This window comes from Schistocerca serialis, chromosome 5 (genome assembly GCF_023864345.2).
Source record: "Schistocerca serialis cubense isolate TAMUIC-IGC-003099 chromosome 5, iqSchSeri2.2, whole genome shotgun sequence".
In the NCBI taxonomy this organism is placed as follows: Eukaryota; Metazoa; Arthropoda; class Insecta; order Orthoptera; family Acrididae; genus Schistocerca; species Schistocerca serialis.
Window position 1 is genome coordinate 224,248,338 of NC_064642.1, and position 22,232 is coordinate 224,270,569.

A 22,232-nucleotide genomic window follows, 5' to 3' on the forward strand; every position below is an offset into this window, starting at 1 on the left:
GAGTTTTCTTTGTGGGTCTATGAGACACTGAGCAGTAGCAGCAATTCGAAAGTGTCAGGTTATTACAAAGAATGTGTATTCCCTTAGTCAATGCCATGTTAAGACCATGAAAGCCCTACGAACCTAGTGCAGTCTATCACGAAAATTAGTTGATTGCGAACTGTTGTCGTGACTATAGGTAGAACACACAATATGTATAAAGTACCCAAGCACAGTTGCTACGAGGGATTTTAGTTACGTGTTTGTCGTTCGCTATGACCTCCAGTGTGAAACACTGTTTGATCTACTGCACATTTCTACCCAAGAACATGTCGAGCCCTTCATTAAAGACAATTTGGTCTAAGAACCTATGTAACCATTAGGCTTGTGATTTAAATGTATATTAAGTACTGTTACATGATCTGAAGGAAATGGAATTTACGTGCAAATGAAGAGAATAGCAGATGACAGAAGGACATGCTGGGACACCATGAGAAGACCTGATTTGTGCCATCATGCAGAACGTATATCGATTGTAATATATTGTGTTGCATGAATATTAAGATGCAGAAGAGTTCAGAAGAGGTGGAACAGTCGTCTACCGAGACGCTAATAGTATGTGAAATGGATGCTGCCTAACATAAACGATATGGCCATATAGCTGCGATTAAGGTAACAGTCAGAATAAAACAAATATAATACGGCCTCTAAAATTTACGACTATCATTGTAATCGTCATTGTAAGCAATAAAAATCCTTTTTATTTGTCCGTTTTAGTGCTTTGTATAACACATTTAGTAGAAGCTTCTGCATGAGCCAGTTTATCAAGCACGGTGATATACGAGGAGCTCGTATTGTAGTTTACAAAGAGATAATATGTACGAAATAGCATGCTTTGAGCCTTCGATATTGACGAAGATCTTTTGAGACTTGCTAAAAAGGCTATGTATGTTTTGGTAGGAGAAAAGTGGTTCAAGCAAGTGGGAATATATCTTCTCCAGTGGTGAGCAAAGGTTAGTCATGGCTAGTGAATGGGCTGAATTGTCAAGTAATTTTCTTTACTCAACATTTTGTCAAACAGCGTATAGCCTTGCGTAATAAATAATGTACGTCTTTCGAGTAGTCCAGTGTCCTCGTGTTTTTAATATGACTGGCATTTAAATATCTGCAATAATAATAAATATTAAATAATTTTAAATAGTTGTTGCTAAATAAGAAATTGATAAACCTACCTGAAGCATCGAGTGATAGAGTTCTTCTCATTGTCACTGTAAATCTAAGCTCAGATTGGAATTTTTTTTACCATAAATGAAGTTTTTGAAATGGAAATATTCTTTTAATAAAAAAAGGGGGCTGACTTTTGTTTGAAAGTCAGTTCAAGTGACGCAATGGATAGGTAGAAGTCTGATACTTTATGGCTTAAATAAGTGAAACAGTTTTATAGTGGTAAGTAAAAAATTTAACTCTTGTGTAAAATGGTACTCTCCCACATCGCTGAAGCGAACATAGCAGCTACCAGCAGATTAAAAATACAGATGTATTCTACGAGACTGAGATTATTCAGCCGTGGGGGCACAGTTCGTATTTCATTTGTTTATTTGAGAACGCATTGCTTCCGCCGCACCATGCCAATAAAATACGAGTACTACAAGAACGAGCAATAAATTATAGCTACAGTTACAGCATGTCTGGAAATACTTTACTAATGCCATATTTATGTAATCCTGACCAGGGCAGACATCTGTAATATATCTGGAAGTGTTCCTTTTTTAAAAAGAAATATTGCTTCTAAAGAAGTAGAGGTTTGTGAGCAGCGTACATTTTCGTAACTGTTTACATTCCAGTTAGCCTAGCGGTTATTCAGGCGAGCACCCAAGCCACTGGACTGCCTGACTGCTCCTCTGACGAAATCTGACTGCATTGTTTTGCCCACGAAAGTTAATTATCGGTCGAGTGCCATACAAACCACGTAGCAATATTAGCATTATTCTGACCCTTCGTCTTGTTCGCCTGTGAAAGTACGTAGTGAATGCTGTATAATTTTTACCATGTCATGACCTGGGATTTTTTGAGCTACATCGTTTTTATCTGTAATCAAATTATTTGTCAAAGGATTAGGTTAAGAAATACTCTGTGTGATTAGAAGTATCCGGACACCTGGTTGAAAATGACTTACAAGTTCGTGGCGCCCTCCATCGGTATTGCTGGAATTCAGTATGGCGTTGGCCCACCCTTAGCCTTGATGACAGCTTCCACTCTCGCAGGCATGCGTTCAGTCAGGTGCTGGAAGGTCTCATGTTGAAGGGCAGCCCATTCTTCATGGAGTGCTGCACTGAGGAGAGGTATCGATGTCGGTCGGCGAGGCCTGGCACGAAGTCGGCGTTCCAAAACATCCCAAAGGTGTTCTATGGGATACATATCGGGACTCTGTGTAGGCCAATCCAATACAGGGCTGTTACAAGTAGGCCTGTGCTGTGATAGTGCCACGAAAACAAACAGATGTGCAACCCCCCTGCATGAAAAACACCACTACACGTTAACACCACCGCCTCTGAATTTTACTGTTGGCTCTACACACGCTGGCAGATGACGTTCACCGGGCATTCGCCATACCCACACACTGCCATCGGATCGCCACATTGTGTACCATGATTCGTCACTCCACACAACGTTTTTCCACTGTTCAATCGCCCAATGTTTTCGCTCCTTACACCAAGCGTGGCGTCGTTTGGCATTTACCGGTGTGATGTGTGGCTTATGAGCAGCTGCGCGACTACGAAATCCAAGTTTTCTCACTTCCCGTCAAACTCTCATAGTACTTGCAGCGGATCCTGATACAGTTTGGAATTCCTGTGTGTCAATAGACGAGGTCACCCTGCTGTACATGTCCCTTCAGGTTTCCAATTCACTATCACATCGGAGACAGTGGACCTACGGATGTGTAGGAGTGTGTACATCTCGCGTGCAAATGTATGACACAAGTGACACCCAATCACCTGACCACGTTCGAAGTCCGTGAGTTCCGCGGAGCGTCCCATTCTGCTCTCTCACGATGTCTAATGATTACTGAGGTCGCTGATATGGAGTACCTGGCAGTAGGTACGTACGTTTTGGGGGGTTTCCGGATACTTTTGATCACATAGTGTTTAAGAAATATCTGTAACTTCTAACTTTTACTATTTTCTTTCTGATTTCACTTTAATTATAACATCACCTGTCACCAGACACATGACTGCACCACGAATGTGTTAAACTAGTCAAAGACAAACTTGTTTACACTACTCCAAAAAATGGCTCTGAGCACAATGGGACTTAACATCTGAGGTCATTAGTCCCCTAGAACTTAGAACTGCTTAAACCTAACTAACCTAAGGACATCACACATATCCATGCCCGAGGCAGGATTCGAACCTGTGACCGTAGCGGTCGCGCGGTTCCGGACTGAAGCGCCTAGAACCGCTCGGCCACCACGGCCGGCTACACTACTACAATCACGTGTCATTTCCCTCTTAATATTTCCTCATAATATCGTTTCTCTACTCATTAATCCACCTGTTCAAGTCAAACTAACCATTTATAATCTGCTTCATCTACTCTTCAGCTGTATCTGCCGGCGTCTGCCGGCGTTCACCTCCTGCCTCTGGCGGTCGCCTATTGCCACACTTAGCGTGACCTGTCGATGTACAAGGAATCGACAAAAATATCGAAATACCGCTAGACATGCATCCTTTAAAATGCAAGCCTGCAAGTTGCGCCGTTTTCTTTGGCCACGAACGGCATCTGCGCATTGTCCTCAATAACTGTTAGTCGTGGCCGGAACAAGCATGGTTGTGAGTGCATTGTGTCGCGGCTCAGTTCATTCGAATGTGGCCGAGCTGTTGGTGCTTGAGTGGTGGGTGCTTCCGTAACGAAGCTAGTGGAAGTGTTTGGTGTGTCAAGAGACACCGTATCGGAGATTTATACAGCATACAGAGAAATAGGAAAAACGTCATCCGCTAAGTCACAACGCGGATCAAAGCATGTGTTGAGTGATCTTGACAGATAGTCATTGAAGGGAACTTTGACGGAAAATAAGAGGACGACAGCTGCAGACCCCTCTCTACAGAAGTCACTGTAGCACTAGCGAACTCTTTCAGAGCCAAAACAACTCAAGGGACGCTAAAGAATATGGGGATTGCTGGGTGAACTGCATTTGCAACACCACTCAACAGTGCTGCAAATGTCCTTAACAGGAAAACGTGGCGCCGATCCCATAAAACCGGGACTATGGAGCAGACAATCCAAATAATTTGGCCGGATTAGTCTCTTTGCACACTGTTTCCAACTTCTGGCCGAGTTTACGTCCCAAGGGTGAAGTATGGCAGGTGTCTGGCTATGATTTGGGCAGAAATATCGCAGTATTCCACAAACCACAAGGTAATAAACTTTACAGTCACAGTAGTGCCAAGAAATATGTGATCATTTTGGCACATCAGATCGATTCCACAGTACGTTAATAAAAACAACTTTCTACGGAGGGCGTCCACAGCTCAGAGAAATTGTGAATGGCAACAAAAACACTCAGCGCTTGGTAACCGTTTAATTTACCACAAAAATTACAGAAAATGAAAAAGTCGGGAATGAAGAGGTGTTTCGAACTATCCGAATAGCTGTATGAAAGTGCTGCGCTCGCAGCTACCGGTGATACGTCAGTATAAACTCAAAGGCGTGAAACCTGTAGCTGTGAATAAGGAACCTTCATGCAAGTATGCGACTTTGGGAAACACGCCATCATTCGTAACTTTTAATCATTGTAATTTTTACGATAATTTAAATGGTTAATGAGTGTTAAGTTTTTTTATCAGCATCCATTGTGCACTGTTTGTTCCGAAGTAAGAGTTATTTCAGGGGTGACGCAGGGGAGTGTCGTAGGACCGTTTCTATTCACAATATATATAAATGACCTTGTGGATAACATCGGAAGTTCACTGAGGCTTTTTGAGGATGATGCTGTAGTATATCGAAAGGTTGTAACATTTGAAAATTGTACTGAAATGCAGGAGGATCTGCAACGAATTGACGCATGGTGCAGGGAATGGCAATTGAATCTCAATGTAGAGAAGTGTAATGTGCTGCGAATACATAGAAAGAAAGATCCTTTATAATTTAACTACAATATAGCAGGTCAGCAACTGGAAGCAGTTAATTCCATAAATTATCTGGGAGTAGGCATTAGGAGTGATTGAAAATGGAATGACCATATAAAATTAATCGTCGGTAAAACAGATGCCAGGCTGAGATTCATTGGAAGAATCCTTAGGAAATACAGTCCGAAAATAAAGGAAGTGGTTTACAGTACACTTGCTCGCCCATTGCTTGAATACTGCTCACCGCTCTGGGATCTGTATCAGATATGGTTGATAGAGAAGGTCCAACGGAGAGCAGCGCGCTTCTTTACAGGATCATTTAGTAATCGCGAAAGTGTTACGTAGATGATAGATAAGCTCCAGTGGAAGCCTGCACGAGAGACGCTCAGTAGCTCGGTAGGGGCTTTTGTTGAAGTTTCGAGAACATACCTTCACCGAGGAGTCAAGCAGTATATTGCTCCCTCCTACGTATATCTAGCGAAGAGACCATGAGGATAAAATCAGAGAGATTAGAGTCCACACAGAGACATACCGACAATCTTTCTTTCCACGAACAATACGAGACTGGAATAGAAGGGAGAACCTATAGAGGTACTCAACGTACCCTCCGCCACACACCGTCAGGATGTAGATGTAGATGTAGAACGCTCATGCTGTGTTTCAAGACGATGGGACCCCTGTCCATACAGCTCGCATCGTCCAGGACTGGTTTTCTGAGCTCGAGGTTCAATTTTCGCACACCCTGGACCACCATTTTCACGGCGTCTCTTTATTATTGAGCCTTTGTGGGCTACTTTAAAGAGGAGTGTGCGTGATCGCCGTCCACCTTCATCATAGTTACTAGAACTTGCCAGTATTTTGCAGGAAGAACAATATAAATTTCGCTTTGAAACCATTTGTACATTCCTTGACGACTGGAAGCTGATTTTAATTCCAAATGTTTTCCTACATCACATTATGCATCATGATATGTTGGGTCCATCCACTGTATACATGTTTCATTGGTAGCTCCTAGTAGAATCCTGACGCTATCCATGCTGCTTGTCACATATTACACAATGTATGTTCAAATTGTTGGATGTAAGGTACGCTATTTATGGAAAACACCGCTTTTTTCCAAGTTCCCAAACATATTCCAAAACCTCTGTGCCATCATCAGTGAGTTTCTGTTTTATTTAATCTGGAATGTGAACATTTTTACTAAATGATTACTAAATTACGGGAATATTTAATTCAAAAATCAATTTGTTTCTTTTAGTTAATACCTTTACACATGGTTTGCATGGTTTTTCAGGACCACTTGAGTATTATTTACTACTGGTAGCTTGTCATCTGTAACCAAATGATGTTGATGAGAAATTTTGTTTGAAGTTAAACTATCATTTTATGCTCCAAACGTAATGTAGTTTGTGGCGATATTTCGCGCCTATATTCGTTTTTACTTACGTTTTCGTGTGACATGCATTGTTTTTCAGTATCCAAAGCCATTCGCGCACAACTGGCTTTCTCCATGAAATGCTGTATGCTGCAGACACTGACGTTGTCGTCCATTAGGAGGTGCATGTTGCAACGTTTTGTGCTCCCCAATGATTCACGGCACATGTCGCCCATGCTTCCCCTAATGGTAGTGTGGTGGCGATCCTCCTAGCTGCCTCTCTCCATGGTGCCAAAGGTATGGCCCTCACATTTAGTGGCGGCAGGACCATCAGCATCTATGCGACATCTGCTTCCGTGATACAGAATTTGCCCTCCATGAACATAACGTTCTGTTGTACTCTGCGCAACATCTCCACTTTGCTAACATTACGGCAGTCTCCTAACTCTCATTTGTTTCGGTTGCTGGTCATTCAGCGATGGGCAAAGTCCATGATGCTACTGAGGCGGGTTGTACAAACAAGTCACCAGGCCCTGACGGCCTCCCATTAGAGTTTTACTGGGCATTTCATCCCATAATGGTGTGGACGGAAATCGTGTCACCTCTCGAAGACCCCAGAAGAGTTTCTTGACAGTCTCCACATCCCAATCCACAAGCCGCAGCGTACATCACATATGCGATTACCGCCCTTGACGTTACTCAATAGTGACACGAGGATCTTTACCTGGCTGTTGGCTGCACGGCATGAACAGACAGCCCGGTTCGTGGTTTCCTCTGATCAAACTTCTCGGGGAACTTCTAATAACATCCACAATGCCCTCTATCGCTATAGAGGCGACAGGAAAATATGGCTAGTAAATGCGTAAACCCCTGATGATCACCATGGACATGATCCCAAGAGTTCACATAGTTGAGTTCGTGGAGAACTGCCTCTAGCTTCGTGGACGGAGAGTGATGTGGTAGTTGGCCTTGCGATGCCTGAAGAAGTAGCCTCCCACGATCAACTCATTCTACCGACCCAGGAAGAGAGGTATAATTGCCTCGGGAAAGGAAATTGAACGTTTTTGGGGCTCTTGTTTTGTGTCCCAGCCCATTTCGTGTTTATTTGTTCACTGACTGGGCTGGAACACACAACAACAACCTTTACAGTGTATTTTGGTGAGGTGTTAAGTGCTTTTATGAATATATTTGTGAAAATAGGTTTTATATTTATGTGTGCTTCACAACACCTCATTAGGGTGCTGAGAAAAAAGGGCTTCCCACACAACTCATGCTTGTCATGTGTCTGGACTTATGGATGCTCAGGCGTTCGATCGGGTCGATCACGACTACCTCGGAGGGGTGGTCCGCAGTATGGGAAACCGTGATTCATCTCACTGCTTCCATCTCGAATCGTTGACCGGGGTTCCTAGGCTGCCCTCTCTCTCCACTTTTGTGTGCATACACTGTGGGACCATTGCTCTGCGAACTCCGTCAACACCTGTCTCGGAATCTCTTGGTGGCCGTGTATTCACCTGCATTGCTGAAGTGGACGATCTCGTCATCGTTCTTTGTAACGTTGCTGAGGTCAGGGAGTCACTGACAAGGGTTAACACTGACGGCGACGCTTCTGGTAGCTGCCTTCACACCTAGAAATCGAGTGCCCTAGCTATAGGTGAGGGGCTGTACCACCCACTGCCTTCCGGCCGTTCTGGCCACACGTCGGACGACAACAAACCGCCATCCGACACGGAACAGAATGTTAAGAGGCAATGGCCGCCTAGGAAACAGAAGCGACAACGCAGTATCTCTTCTGATTACTGATTCTCTCGGATGTAAGCCCAGAACGATAGCTATAGATGAGGGGCTTCCTGGTGACAGCTGCTCCATTGTGTGTAGCTGATACTATCCGATGCATAGGACTCGATTTCGCAAGTTATCTGCGGCCGACGATTGCCCTCAACTGCTGGAGCCTCCTGTCCCACGAGATTGGCTCCTAGATCACCGATTACGAGCACTCCATCTTCTGCAATGGATTTAAAATGTAAACGGCTATTTGGCGTCACGTTTCCTCCATGTGGCATAGACACTGCCCATTCTGCCATTCATGTTAGTGGCGTTGGGTTTCTGTGGCGTTGGGTTTCTACGTCTGCCACGACTTGCTCTTCAAGATACGGCACGAAACCATCACCCTCCCATGGTGCAGAGCCGGTTAGATCTTTATCATGACCCTGACAGAGCGATAGCGTTTTTCGTCAGCTGCGGTGCCGTTATCCTATGTGCCTTACCAACCTGTCTCTGGAGACCGTTCCACTACGCTCTCTCTCAGTTCCTATACATCTTTCAGACCTCCCGGCGCCCTTCTTTTACTTCCGGCACTTTTTCCTGAAACTGAGCTAAATCCGTACTGCGATACGGCCAACGTGTTTGACATCCACGAAGGCGATTTACAGCTTCCTCACCAACACAGGTCACCGAATGTGGTTGAGGGGAAGCATCCTCACATCGATTGGCGTGCCGTCTGACGATCACTGTGCTCCTTATCTCACCATTTACTTCCAGTCTGCATGATACCTCCTGGTCAGTGGGAAGCAAATATGCCGGTCACGTCTTCATGGGATTACCCTTGCAGACACTCCGTTGTGTGTGGCATGTGATGTTCTAGACATGGACGTCACCTGGTGTGCGAATCGGAAGTAGATGTCTGCTTCTTGGTGCGACAAATGCTGACACTTATTACCCTTGCGACATCAGATACCTCCTCACCTGCGTCTCTTTCCGGACTCTGGATACTTACCACAAGCAAATCCGAATTCGGTGAACTGGATTTGTGGACTCAAAGTTCACTACTTGTTTGCTGATGGCGAGAAAAATGTCTTTGATTTTTGGCACGTCCTTAAAGAACACCATTGTGCAATTGTTCGTAAACCCAAATACAGATAATGTTTCTCCAACTTGCTTTGTAATGTCATTCTTAGCCGACTCCAGAGCCGGGATGTTCCTGCCATGAGGAGGACCGGTATATTCTCTAGTCATCGGAATGTTCCTCTCCATAAAACCATGCGTCAATAGTCTCATTGAGTCTGCTGTCATGCCGCATCCCCCTCCTTGCACGTTGGCTACCTGACATTTACAGAGGTATTAATGATAATTCAGAGAATACCAGTGACAAAAGGAAATAAAAAAGGAAAATAAATGAATGAAGCATTGATGTTCATTTTAGCTGTGCTCCATGTTCCTTGCGCTTTCCTCGATTCCTGGGGGGAGCTGGACATGCTGCCTAAACCTCGGGTTATGTCCCTGTACACTGTTCCCCCATCCCTGCCTTTGGGGGCCAGGAAGGTTCCATTGGAGGAAAAAGTTTGTCCGCGAAAGTCAATGGTTCCGAGTTCAAGTCTCAAGCTGGCAATCACCGAATGTGATTCGTCAGAAAGTTTCAACGCCTTCAGTGTTTGTTGGTAGTAACATTATTTTTGGATTGGTGCATTATTTTACAACAACTTCTATGTTATGCGAGGTTTGGGTTCCTACATTGTTTGGGCATATTTTATTTTAATTTTTTTCTCATTAAGTAAGACTAGTACTATCATGAGACATCAGGCTTTATAGAAGGTGTTGTCCCATTACCTGGTCAGTGATTATTACTGGATGATTTTAAGCTTTGAAAGTATCTAACCAAAACTGTTTCCTTTCTAATTAGTGAAAGTACCAATTATAAGATTGTTCCAAATTATTTTTCAACAAACCTGCATCTGACTACGTCTGCACACTTGTTTCTTGGACTTCTTTATTTTTCCAGTAATGAAACATGTATTTGACTCAGCAATCGAGTTCAAGAGAATAATTCCATTTGTGCAATGGCATTAAAATGGTACTGAAAATTTAATTTTTAGCCCTGATGTTTACTTAATTGTACAATACCTGTTAAGTCAGGGGATAACTCACCCTGTTTCGGTTACCATGATGAAAATCTATATTGTGTCACAAACAGGGATATCAGGTGATAAAGCACTCTGAGCCACAACTAATGTCCATAATACAATACCTGTCACATCAGGTGATAGGACACACCAGTTATATAGTGATCAGTAGTACAATAAGGTTGATCTCAATATATATATTGTTAAAATTTTAAGTCATACACAAACCCTCCCATTTCCAACATTTTTACAGAATGAATCACGCTAAAAAAAAATTTTACAAAACGCTTACTGCATGAAAGCTTGGACATACAAATCCTAACTCTGGCATTATACAACAAAAACCATTTTTGAAATCATTACATATCTTCTTTCATTTTCGTGCTAAAGTTTTCTCAGTGTAACTGCGCAGCGTGTGTGCGTCCTACCTTAAAGCTGTGACCACAGGTCTGCTTCCTCGGGGCACCTAACTGCAACTCACAAGTTTTTTACTCCATCAAAGATCCTCCTACTCAAAGGTATTATACTCATTCCACCTTGCGGTTGCCAACTACCGACTTCATTTTCTGCATCTACCCTGATGAGACATTAGCACATACCATTCAGCTTAATGATTTTTGAGCTTACTACTGGCAACGTATATTTTTGGTCCCTCTGGTAGTACAGACGCTGCCTTGTCACAGTTTGCTGCGACAAACGTATTATGCAGTCGCGCGTGTTGTATCTAATGTAAGACATCAGTGCCACATCACGGAGCTAGTTCAATAACAAAAGAAACTCGTAATTGGTGCAGCTATACGTTTGCTTGCAGTGTAAAGATGTGGCTGCAACGGTACAGTGACAGTGTTCCAGCGCGCAGCTCAGCATCCACTCAGACGGGCCCCCCAGCCGGGGTACCGTCTGACATTTGGGGTGGGCGCTGTTTGTGTTTGAGGAGCCGGCCGCGGCAGTGTGGGCACAGGGCAGCGTGCACCCTTCTTTCTGGCCGCTTTGCCAGTGGGGTCCGCCCTTTCACGTGTTCCCTAAACAGTCGGCAGCTCGAGGGCGCGCGCCATTAAAAATGGAGGCCTCTCTGGGCGTCTGGCCGCCTCCTCAAGGAGACCTACTCTCCCCACGGCGAGTGCAGGGTGCGCTGTGGCGAATGCAGCGCTGCCGCCACGACACGACAAGTAGCCCCCGTGGGGCGTGCATCAGGCCACAGTAACCAGTTCTCGTAATGTACACCAGTCAGCTACCAACAGCCATACTGTCCCAGTATGTACACTGTGTGATCAGAAGTAACCAGACACCACTGTGTGATGTGGAAATGAGAGACGTCAAAACAGATGGACTCGTCTTATAAATGAATGGCTATCACTATAATCGACATCGTGGTGTCAGTAACGACGCAGTAACACCGCAATGGACCGGCCAGCAGAGCTCATTTACTTCGATCGTTTCCCAGTCATTGAATGTAAACTGGGTGACAGGCACATCAGGGGCACTTAAACCCTTCTAGCTTCACCCAGGTCGACTGTTGATGATGTGATTGTGAAGTGGAACGTGAAGCGATAACTACATATTAACCAAGGCCAGGCAGATCACATGTGATGAGGGACGAGGACTGTGTGTAATGTGTTCAAAGAATTGGGTACTCCCCGCGAAATCATACAATTCCGTCGTCAATGCTACGCGATGTTTGAGGTTAGTCAAGAGCGAAGATTGGTAAGGATTAACCTGCTATGATAAATCACGCTACAACCCCACGGAAAACCGACGCAAGCTTTAGCAATTACGGAAGAAATCGTATTTGTTATATCTATTCAGGATATTCTTATTTCAAATACAACAGCGTCGTTGCGTTGCTTGTTGGACCACTCTGCAAAAGGAATCGGCTGGATTCTGTAGAAGAAATTCCCTCCTGCTGTCTAATTTCAGTTACTGAAATGATGACGAAAGTAAATCATTAAGGATGGTCAGGATTTCAGCGTTCCTGTAATCGGCAACTGTGTATGTTACTCTGTCAGACTAGACGTCCGAAGTCCCGACGTTCACGGCTCAGTTGGTCCTAAATTTCATTTCGGTCAATCAACCCTTCTTTCAGCTGTGTTAATGATTTGTTAGTTGAACAACACTAAAGTATACCGTGGTTCAGAGTGAAAGTTAAACTGCCATTTTAGATGTTCGAGGAAGCTGTAGGCTATCTGATATTGAACATTTGTTCATGTAACTTACAGTAATTCGATGAAACTAAAATACAAAAACCAAAAAGAAACAGAGTCGTATAAAAATGAGACTGACAGACTGTACAAAATGGGAGGCAGGAATTGCTAGAGTAGAGATGCAAAGCTGTAGGAGCATGCAATACTTTTGGAGAGATATATTCCGTTTATAGTGAAATGAACGAAGTCCATGGAGAAAAGAATCACCTATATGTGTCGTATGAGCTGAGATAGAACGCCCATATTAAGCAAAGAAGGGAAAGGTGAATGGTGGAAGAAATATGAAAGAATATTATAGAAAGAGAAGATGATGCAGATAAGGATGAGATGCGAGATGTGATACAAAGAGAAGAATTTGACAGAGCTCTGAAAGGACCTTTTCGTATCAAGGCTCCTGGAGTAGACGACAGTTCCTTAAAACAATTCAGCCATCTACGACAAAACTATCCCAAAAGATATTTAAGAGAAAAGAGGCAGGAAAAATATCCATAAACTTCCACAAGAATGTTGTAATTCCTACTTCAAATAGAAAGTGGGCCAAGTGAAATATCAACTACATAGAGAATTACATGAGAAAAATATGATATTTTTCACTTGACAATTGTTTTATTTGTTCTCTCCAACCTTTAATGTGATTTAACCAACCATAAAGGAGACTGATTTTAACAGGGATTCTGAACCACAGTTTAGTGTGGAATTTTTAATGTCTAAATATGGTATCTAGATGTGAGAGAAACATGGTATCCAGAGGTGAGAGCAGCGGTAAGTGCCCAGAATTTAGGATTTGTAGTCTTATGCTGTAATTTGTTTATTCTTTTCAAGCAACAGTCAATGGCCTTGCCACAGTGATAACACCGGTTCCCGTCATATCACAAAAGTTAATCGCTGTCGGGCTTGGCTATCACTTGGGTGGGTCACCATCATCCAGGTCTGCCGAGTGCTGTTAGCAAGCGGGATGCACTTAGCCATTCTGGGACCAATTAAGGAGCTACTTGATTGAGAAGTAGCGGCGTAATTCACACGCTCATCCGCAGTCGGTGATTCCTAAGGGCTAAGGATGACACGGCAGGCCATCGGTGCTCTTAGACATTGATGGCCTGTCAGGACAGCGTTTTTTATATTTTTTTTGAAAAACTACGCAAGACCTTAGCCCATCCCTTCCGTGTTTAGTGGTCTTCAGATCCTTTACCCGAGAAATAACTAATCTCCATTTTTCAAACGAAATTTCAATGCTCTTCGAAACAAAACTAAATAGGTAAATTCTTATCTTCCAAAAACTAAAACCATCTTCTTGAAATCTGGGGTTCTTCCATCTTGAGAAATTAATATCTTCTTCAAATCCTAATTTCTGCCTCGCTTAACGCATTAATTCCTTCCTTCTTTAAAAACTTAAGATTTTTCTTTCTTTAAGACATTAAAAGCGCCCTTCTTCAAGGAACATAAAATCCTCTTCAAATGGTTCAAATGGCTCTGAGCACTATGGGACTTAACATCTGAGGTCATCAGTCCCCTAGAACTTAGAACTACTTAAACCTAACTAACCTAAGGACATCACACACATCCACGCCTGAGGCAGGATTCGAATCTGCGACCGTAGCCGTCGCGCGGTTAAAGACTGAAGCGCCCGGAACCGCTCAGCCAAAAATCCTCTTCCCCATAATAAATAAGATTCTTCAAAAGAGAAATTCTTTCTTCTTTTAATCAAAAATTCTTCCTTTTTTACAAAATTAAAATTTCCTGCCTTAAATACCTTAAGGCTATTGCCTCTTTAAAACATAAAATTCCACAAAACTGAAATTCTTCCTACTTTAAATCTAAAAATCGTTCTAGAAAAGATTACATTTTTCCCTCTTTAAAATATTAACGTAATATTCTCCAACAACGAAATTCTTCGGTTCATAAAATCGAAATTAATATTGAGACTTCTGAGTTAAGTCTCTTGTAGCCATTAAAGGCAAGCACATTAACTTTGGTGTAATGTGTGAATTCTGTACAGTATCGATACTTTGCTTTTCGACATGTTCAACATTCGTAAGGATACTGCACCGAGCGAGGTGGCGCAGTGGTTAGCACACTGAACTCGCATTCGGGAGGACGACGGTTCAATCCCGTCACCAACCATCCTGATTCAGGTTTTCCGTGATTTCCCTAAATCGTTTCAGGCAAATGCCGGGATGGTTGCTTTGACAGAAGCCGATTTCCTTCCCGATCCATCCCTAACCCAAGCTTGCGCTCCGTCTCTAATGACCTCGTTGTCGACGGGACGTTAAACACTAACCACCTACTACGTAAGGATACTAAGGATACTGAATTAAAAGTCCAATAGCCCGAAATAACTGTATTTATTGAAGTCGATTACAGACTTACACAACCGGTTCTGTAGCTTTTAAGTTGTTTCTTATGGTGTATATCTGTACAGAAATTTTTATAAATTAATGCTTTGATAATGGGGAAATGAAGTTATCTAAGATATTTTTAAAGTATTGACTTAACAGATTTAAATAAGGAAGAAAATATGTATGTGATTGGGAAAACGAAGAGATGATTGTTGACAATGCTTTGTTATGGTACAGGGAGCTATTACAAAATGAAGTAGATTAACTGTTGGCGTGGCTAGACTAATCTTTCAGCTTTCTTCAGTAGGAAAAACAATCACCTGTCCAGTGATACGTGAGACGATTTCATTCAGTTTTCCATTTTAAAAGTCTTAACACCTGTATGTGAACACCAGTTTTGTACTGTATGAATGGTCAATCGATTATGTATTCGTAAAAATATGAGCTTCATAGGCCTGTGCTGCGAAAAGCGTATCCAACCGATTCTAATCAAATGAGCGGAGAGGACCTGGTTTTAAACATAAGATACAGTCGTGTAGCACTCTGCATCGTTGCGTCGATTAGCGAAATGAAACCCCTAAATTACTGCGATAAGCGTTAGAATAAATTCACCGCAGTTTATTAGGCAGCGCTTTAATTGATGCGAAACGATGTTTAATCAAGCAGACGAAGCTCGTCCAGTAGACTGACAAAAATTTTAATTATGTAACACAAAACAAATTAATTGTTTTTCGTGTGGATTATCTTTCCGCTGATAAAAAGCATATTACACTGAAATCGTCCGACTTCATTGCGGAACATAATTGCAGTTAATACGAGTGGATGTCTGAATGCTTTCCGAAAGTCTCTTAATTTCATAACCTCTTTAAGTAATCCGTCTGAGCAGTGGCACTGAAATATTGGAACTCCTGCTAGACCCTTTTAATGACTTCTCACTTCAGTACAAACGTAATGGCGTTTACATTAGAGTGAAGCTAAGCAGAGGTTATTGTTATCAAGAATTACTGAAGCATTAAATTCGCTAAATAAAGAAAGGTAATTGCCCTCAGGTAATTAACCTCATACTTGAATTATAAACTGCTAGTGCTGCTAGAGGCAGAGCTAGTACTGTAAGACTTTACGATTGACGAGTATGCCGACTGCGTTTGGCAGACAGTATGGCTCTTGTTTTCAGGGATGGAAAAGATCCGGCCGTGGTGGCCGAGCGGTTCTAGGCGCTACAGTCTGGAACTGCGCGACCGCTACGGTGGCAGGTTCGAATCCTGCCCCGGGCATGGATGTGTGTGATGTTCTTAGGTTAGTTAGGTTTAAGTAGTTGTAAGTTCTAGTGGACTCTTGACCTCACATGTTTAGTCCCATAGTGCTCAGAGGCATTTGAACCATTTGAAGTGAGAAAGGTTACTACTGAATGTCACTGCAATTGAAGAAGAAACGGGACTGGGTGTATACAGAGAAAGCGTAAAGGATTTAGAAACAGTTTCAGATGGCTGTAAAGAGCAGAAGAGCATGCAAGTGCGGAAAAGAACTCACAATAGGAGGGTCTGCTTCATGAATGTAAATCCAATAGCCTGAGGAAGGGAGTGACCTGCAGCAACAAAATCAAACAACAAGAAGCTCCTTAAAGAGCAGAAGACTGGTAGCGATGAGATTTTAGTCGTAAAATCGTGGATAAACAGTCTTTCACGTGGCTACGTGATAACTGAAATTTTCGAATTGTGCTTTTATGTGTGGATTACTTTGCAAAAAGGCCACTGTCTCGCTGGCACAGATGTCAGGATCATCATAGCGACAACAGTTGAAAGCAAATGATTAAGAAATATCATTGAACTAGAGGAAGTAAAACAAAAAGCATTTCAGTCACAGTAATTGAACTAACCACATGAGGTTTGGTGCACATGGCTCTAAGCACAATGTGGCTTAACATCTGAGGTCATCAGTTCCCTAGACTTAGAACTACTTAAACCTAACTAACCTAAGAACATCACACACATCCATGCCCGAGGCAGGATGCACATGGCTCTAAGCACAATGTGGCTTAACATCTGAGGTCATCAGTTCCCTAGACTTAGAACTACTTAAACCTAACTAACCTAAGAACATCACACACATCCATGCCCGAGGCAGGATTCGAACCTGCGACCGTAGCAGCCGCGTGGTTTCAGACTGAAGCGCCGAGAACCACTCGGCCACCACGGCCGGCTAGTGAGGTTTATCAGTCAACATCTACATCTACATACATAATCGGCCAGCCACCGGTGCGGCGTGTGACGGAGGATACTTTGGGTACCACTGCAACGCCCTCCTCTTGGTTTTCTGTCCCAGTCGCGAATAGTTCACGCGAAGAAAGACTGCTGAGAAACCTCCATGTAACTCGAATCTCTCCATCACCTTCATGGTCTTTCGCGAGATATACGTAGCATGAAGCAGTACATTTACTGACTCTTCTAGGAAGGTACGCTCTTGAAACTTTATCAATAACCACACCGCAATGCAGAACGCCTCTCTTGCAGCGTCTGCAACTAGAGCTGTTGGATCATCTCTGTGACGCTCTCGTGCTTATCGAATCAACTTGTAACGTAACGCGCTGCTCTTCCTTGGATCTTCCTTATTTCTCCTATCATTCCTATCAGCTATGGATCCGACACTGACGAGAAGTATTCAATTACTGGTCGAACGAGTGTTCTGCAGGCTACTACCTTTGTTGATTGACTACATTTCCTGGTGATTCTCCCAACAAATATAAATGTGGCCTCTGGCTTACTCGACGTTAATTATGTATGGTTAGTTCTATTTCATATCACTCTGTACGCATACTCCTGGACAATTTGTGGAAGTAACTGCTTCCAGTGATTGTTCCGCAGATGTATTATCATCAGTGCCTTTCTGTCACTATAATTCGCAATACGTTACATTTGTTCATTTCGGAGGTCAACTGCAGCCCACTGTAACAAACGTCGATCCTACGCAGGTCCTCCTGTATTACGCTACCGTTTTCTGGCGTTACGACCTCTCTGTATACAATCTGAAGCACTTTTGGTTCGAGCTTACCTTCTGCAGTCTGTAGAAGCTAGGGAGTACTGCAGCACTCTAGGGGCCGTCATATGCTGTCTTTCCGCTATCGTGGACAATGACAGTGACCGAAGTACCACAAGATCGCTGCTTGCGGAATCGATGAGGATTTGTACGGTCGGGATATCTCAACACCCAAACAGCTGTAATGCGTGAGTAAAAAATGTGTAATGATTCTACAACAGACGAATGTCCGCGATATAGTGTTTAACAGCGCCTGTCTGACGGGAATTTCGTGGAAAAGGAAATGAGGAGCACCTTTACCCCACCGCTCGGAAAGCACCGCCGCCCCATTGGCCTAGATAAACTGCTGCTCTTTAAACGCAGAACCGTACAGGTATCCTGTTCGCACCCGTTTCCATACGTCTGCTTGGTGGATAATTTACATCAAATAGTTCCACATTTCGCTCTGTAGCCCTCAGTTCCCTTGCCGGTGTGACCACTTAGAAATAGAATGGATAACTTTGGTCTGGTAACGGACTTTGTATAAGATCGACACCTCTCAAGATTTTTGCTCCGATAGATCGTCAGAGTATGACTTTGGAGTTCACTGAATACTTTTCGTATTGCTCTCGTCACACTCATTTTCAACTTTTGTTTTTCATCGTGCTTTTAACTTGACTTAAATATGGGATGAGGCTCCACTCGTTTTCGTTAAAGCTTTCCAATATGTCTATTGAACCACGCAGGTCTGTCTCGTCCCTCACGGTGTTGCAGATCGTATCTATAGGCTAATGTACGACAGATTTGACATTTCTGCATCGCTGCCCCACGTCCTCGTTATCCAGAGATTTTGATATTGACTTCCTAGACAACATGCAGTTTATCTCTTGACAACGTTGCTATGTAAAATTACTATTCTACTTTTCTTGACATTATGGTGGGCCAGAATGAATACATAGGTGTCACGTAGGAAAAGTATGGGGCTGCCTCAGGCACACGCTTTTGCAGAGATGAATTACCACACTTTTTGTTACATTATGGTAGTATTGATTCCGTGTACGTTATGTACGAGTATTGTTACGTAAAGTCTGTCACAATGCTGAAGAAATTTGATGAACGAAAAGGAAAATCATAGCTTCAGAGGTGGAGCGGGTCTGGAGCATGTAGTTTGAGCCAAACAGACAGCCGTTTCATCACAATTACCCATGGTTAATAAGCGAGAATAAAGCTGTTCTTTGGCTTCTCTATATTTTTGACAAAAGAAGAGAGAGTTACAGTTTAGTTGGTTTTGAGATAGTTTGGAGTTCTCATCTAATGTATACAAAAATATTTTCACTTGCTGTATGCCGTGGCCTGCTCAGCTGGGTTTCTCGGTTGAGGATTCATGAAGCGAACAGTTTGATCTACGTGGTCCCACAGATTCTCGATTTAATCCGATGCGTTTGGTAGCCAGGGGAGCACGCTAAACTCATCCTCGTGCCCTTCGAACCACACACGTGTGACTTGTTGCATTGTCCTGCCGATAGATTCCATCGTGCCAAGTGAAAGTAAACTGCGTGTAGGATTGAACATGGTCCCCAATGATAGTTGCGTACTCGTGTCGATGCATTAAGCCATCCAGAATGTCGAGTTCAGAGTTCCAGTGAATTCCACGAAAACGTTCTTCTCACGGCGTGTAACGTCCCACCGGCTAATGAGTACTTGAAACTGGTTTAAATACCTGTGAATATCTTGCCTTCGGTGTCCGTCGACCCCTGCATATATGAGCTAAGATATGTTTGTTCAATAAATACAGGATACCATAATGGTTCAAATGGCTCTTAGCACTATGGGACTTAACTTCTGAGGTCATCAGTCCCCTAGAACGTAGAACTACTTAAACCTAACTAACCTAAGGACATCACACACATCCATGCCCGAGGCAGGATTCGAACCTGCGACCGCGGTCGCGCGGTTCCAGACTGCAGCGCCTAGAACCGCTCGGCCACTCCGGCCGGCTTACCATAATGGATTTCACTACAATGATGTAGGCTACAACTGACGTAAAGTAAGTACGTGGTTTTATTAACTTCAAAACCTGTATCTTAAGAGCTCATGATCAATATTCGGTGTAGTAAGCCTCGTTGTTACTACTACAGCTAACCGATGGTAGCACATACTACACTGGCGCTATTAAATAGTCCAGATGTTATAATTTGGTGGAAATGCGTTTGTGAGGTCCATTGCATTGGTCAACACTAATACTCAAGAAAGTACGAATACAAAGTTACATATCATTCTGCCTTTTGCGATATTAAATCAAACTGCTTAAGACTCCGAAACAATCTGTCACTGCACTGTTCTAATATGTTGTTTTAGACTGTGTCCAACACACGAGTTCCTCTATTGTAAATACAAACCTGAATCATGCACCAAGAACTTATCCCAACTGTACGCACAGATCTGTCCTCTAGTGGGTCCAGCACACAGCTGCCCTAACAATACTCGAGGCCGAGTATTTATACTCTTCCTACAATGTACTGCTTGTTATAATAATGCAAAACATAATTTATAATATGGAATAGTTTAACAACATTATCAAACACTCTATAATATTCCCTACTTTGCTAGAACAAGTTTAAGACATTTACTAAGCATATTATCAATCTATCTATCGCTTGCGCCTTGTCCCGGAGTTATGCAGGGTCGGCCATGATTAACCGGATTTGACATGTTAATTGTAAGGGGTGGCCGTATGCCCTTCCTGTCGCTACCCTGTACCCCCCCAGGACGGAATTAGTGTACCCCAGCGGTCTGCATCTAGTGTAAATTGGGAAATAGTGTGAATGTGTTTCAAATGTCTGTGAGTCGTGTAACTGAGGCGGGACATGGGAACCAGGCCGGTATTCACCTAGTAGGATGTGGAAAACCGCCTAAAAACCACATCCAGGTTGGCCGGCACACCGGCCATCGTCGTTAATCCGCCGGGCGGAATCGATCTGGGGTCGGCGCGCCTACCCGAGTCTAGGAAGCAGCGCGTTAGCGGTCTTGGCTGACCTGGCAGCTATTTTCTAAGCACATAAAAATCATATTAAGATTGATATTGCTGCAGAAATGATCATTCTAAGAATGCTAAACGATCAGTTATCTATATTTTGTTAATTAGGCTCGAGATTTAATTCCCACCATTTACAGATGATGAGAACGAAATATATTACTCTTTTATCTAAACATTTTCCATACATTAATTTCCTGAATCTGATTTTGATTGTTTATGGTACAAATGTAACTACTATTGTTTGGTATTGCTATTATTCTTCTAAAAGCCTTTTTCCTATTATCGAAAAGTAATTGAATTTAATTATAGCTGGAGATATAAGAGTATTGATCTAGTAATACATAATGCAGGGGTGGTAACATTAAGCCTGGAATGTTACAGACGATTGATGGAGGATGTTTGTTTTCAGACGTTTCACGCCAACGAGTATGCGTCGGATGGAGCAAAAACACGATTCACTCGAAAAGGTCATCTGCCGCCAGTCACTGGGCGTCGAGTTGCGGTACTGGCGCGCAAATTGCAGCCCTCGTCGCCGAGGAAAAGCAGTCAGCATGAGAGCAAGGACCATGCGTCTGCTGTGGAGACCCGTACGCAGAAACGTTCGCTGAGTGGTTGTTGAGGAGACACTGTTGACGGCCTTAGGTTTACCTGGATGGTCCGTTGCTCTACAGTTGCACGACTACTCGCCTGTGCACTTCCCCACAATCGTCGCTCATAACTCTCATCTACGGCCTGTGGTGCAACAAAGTTGCCTCTGGGGTAGTTTTGCATAATGCCATTTTGTCCTGCAGGGCATGTTTTAACGGTGTCATCAATTGAACAGTTTACAGAATTATCCATGTCGGAAATGCTTCCATTCCTGGCCCAAAGTCAATGACCATGCCCTTTGGGATGTCTGATAAATCGTTCCATTTCTGCAATACGAGAACGACTGCACTGTTTCCCATATCCCCTCGACACGCTTTACATACCCTCCATTGCTAGCATGGCCACCTGCCATCTGTAAGTGGCTACTGCACGTTATCGTAGAACGTAGGCGAAAGTCACGTTAATCTGACTGGACCGTGCATTCGTGTAGCTGGCGGTTCTGCCTATGGCAGCCGCGATTCCAGGGGTCGCACCAACCACATTACATGGGGATCGGCGTTCGACCTCAACAGGAAATAAATACATTTCCCACAAGACGAATGAGCAGTTCGTACCTCGTTAATGAACTTTTCTTTGTATCGGTTCTAGATTACGACTGTTATCTCGATTTTCTAAACGT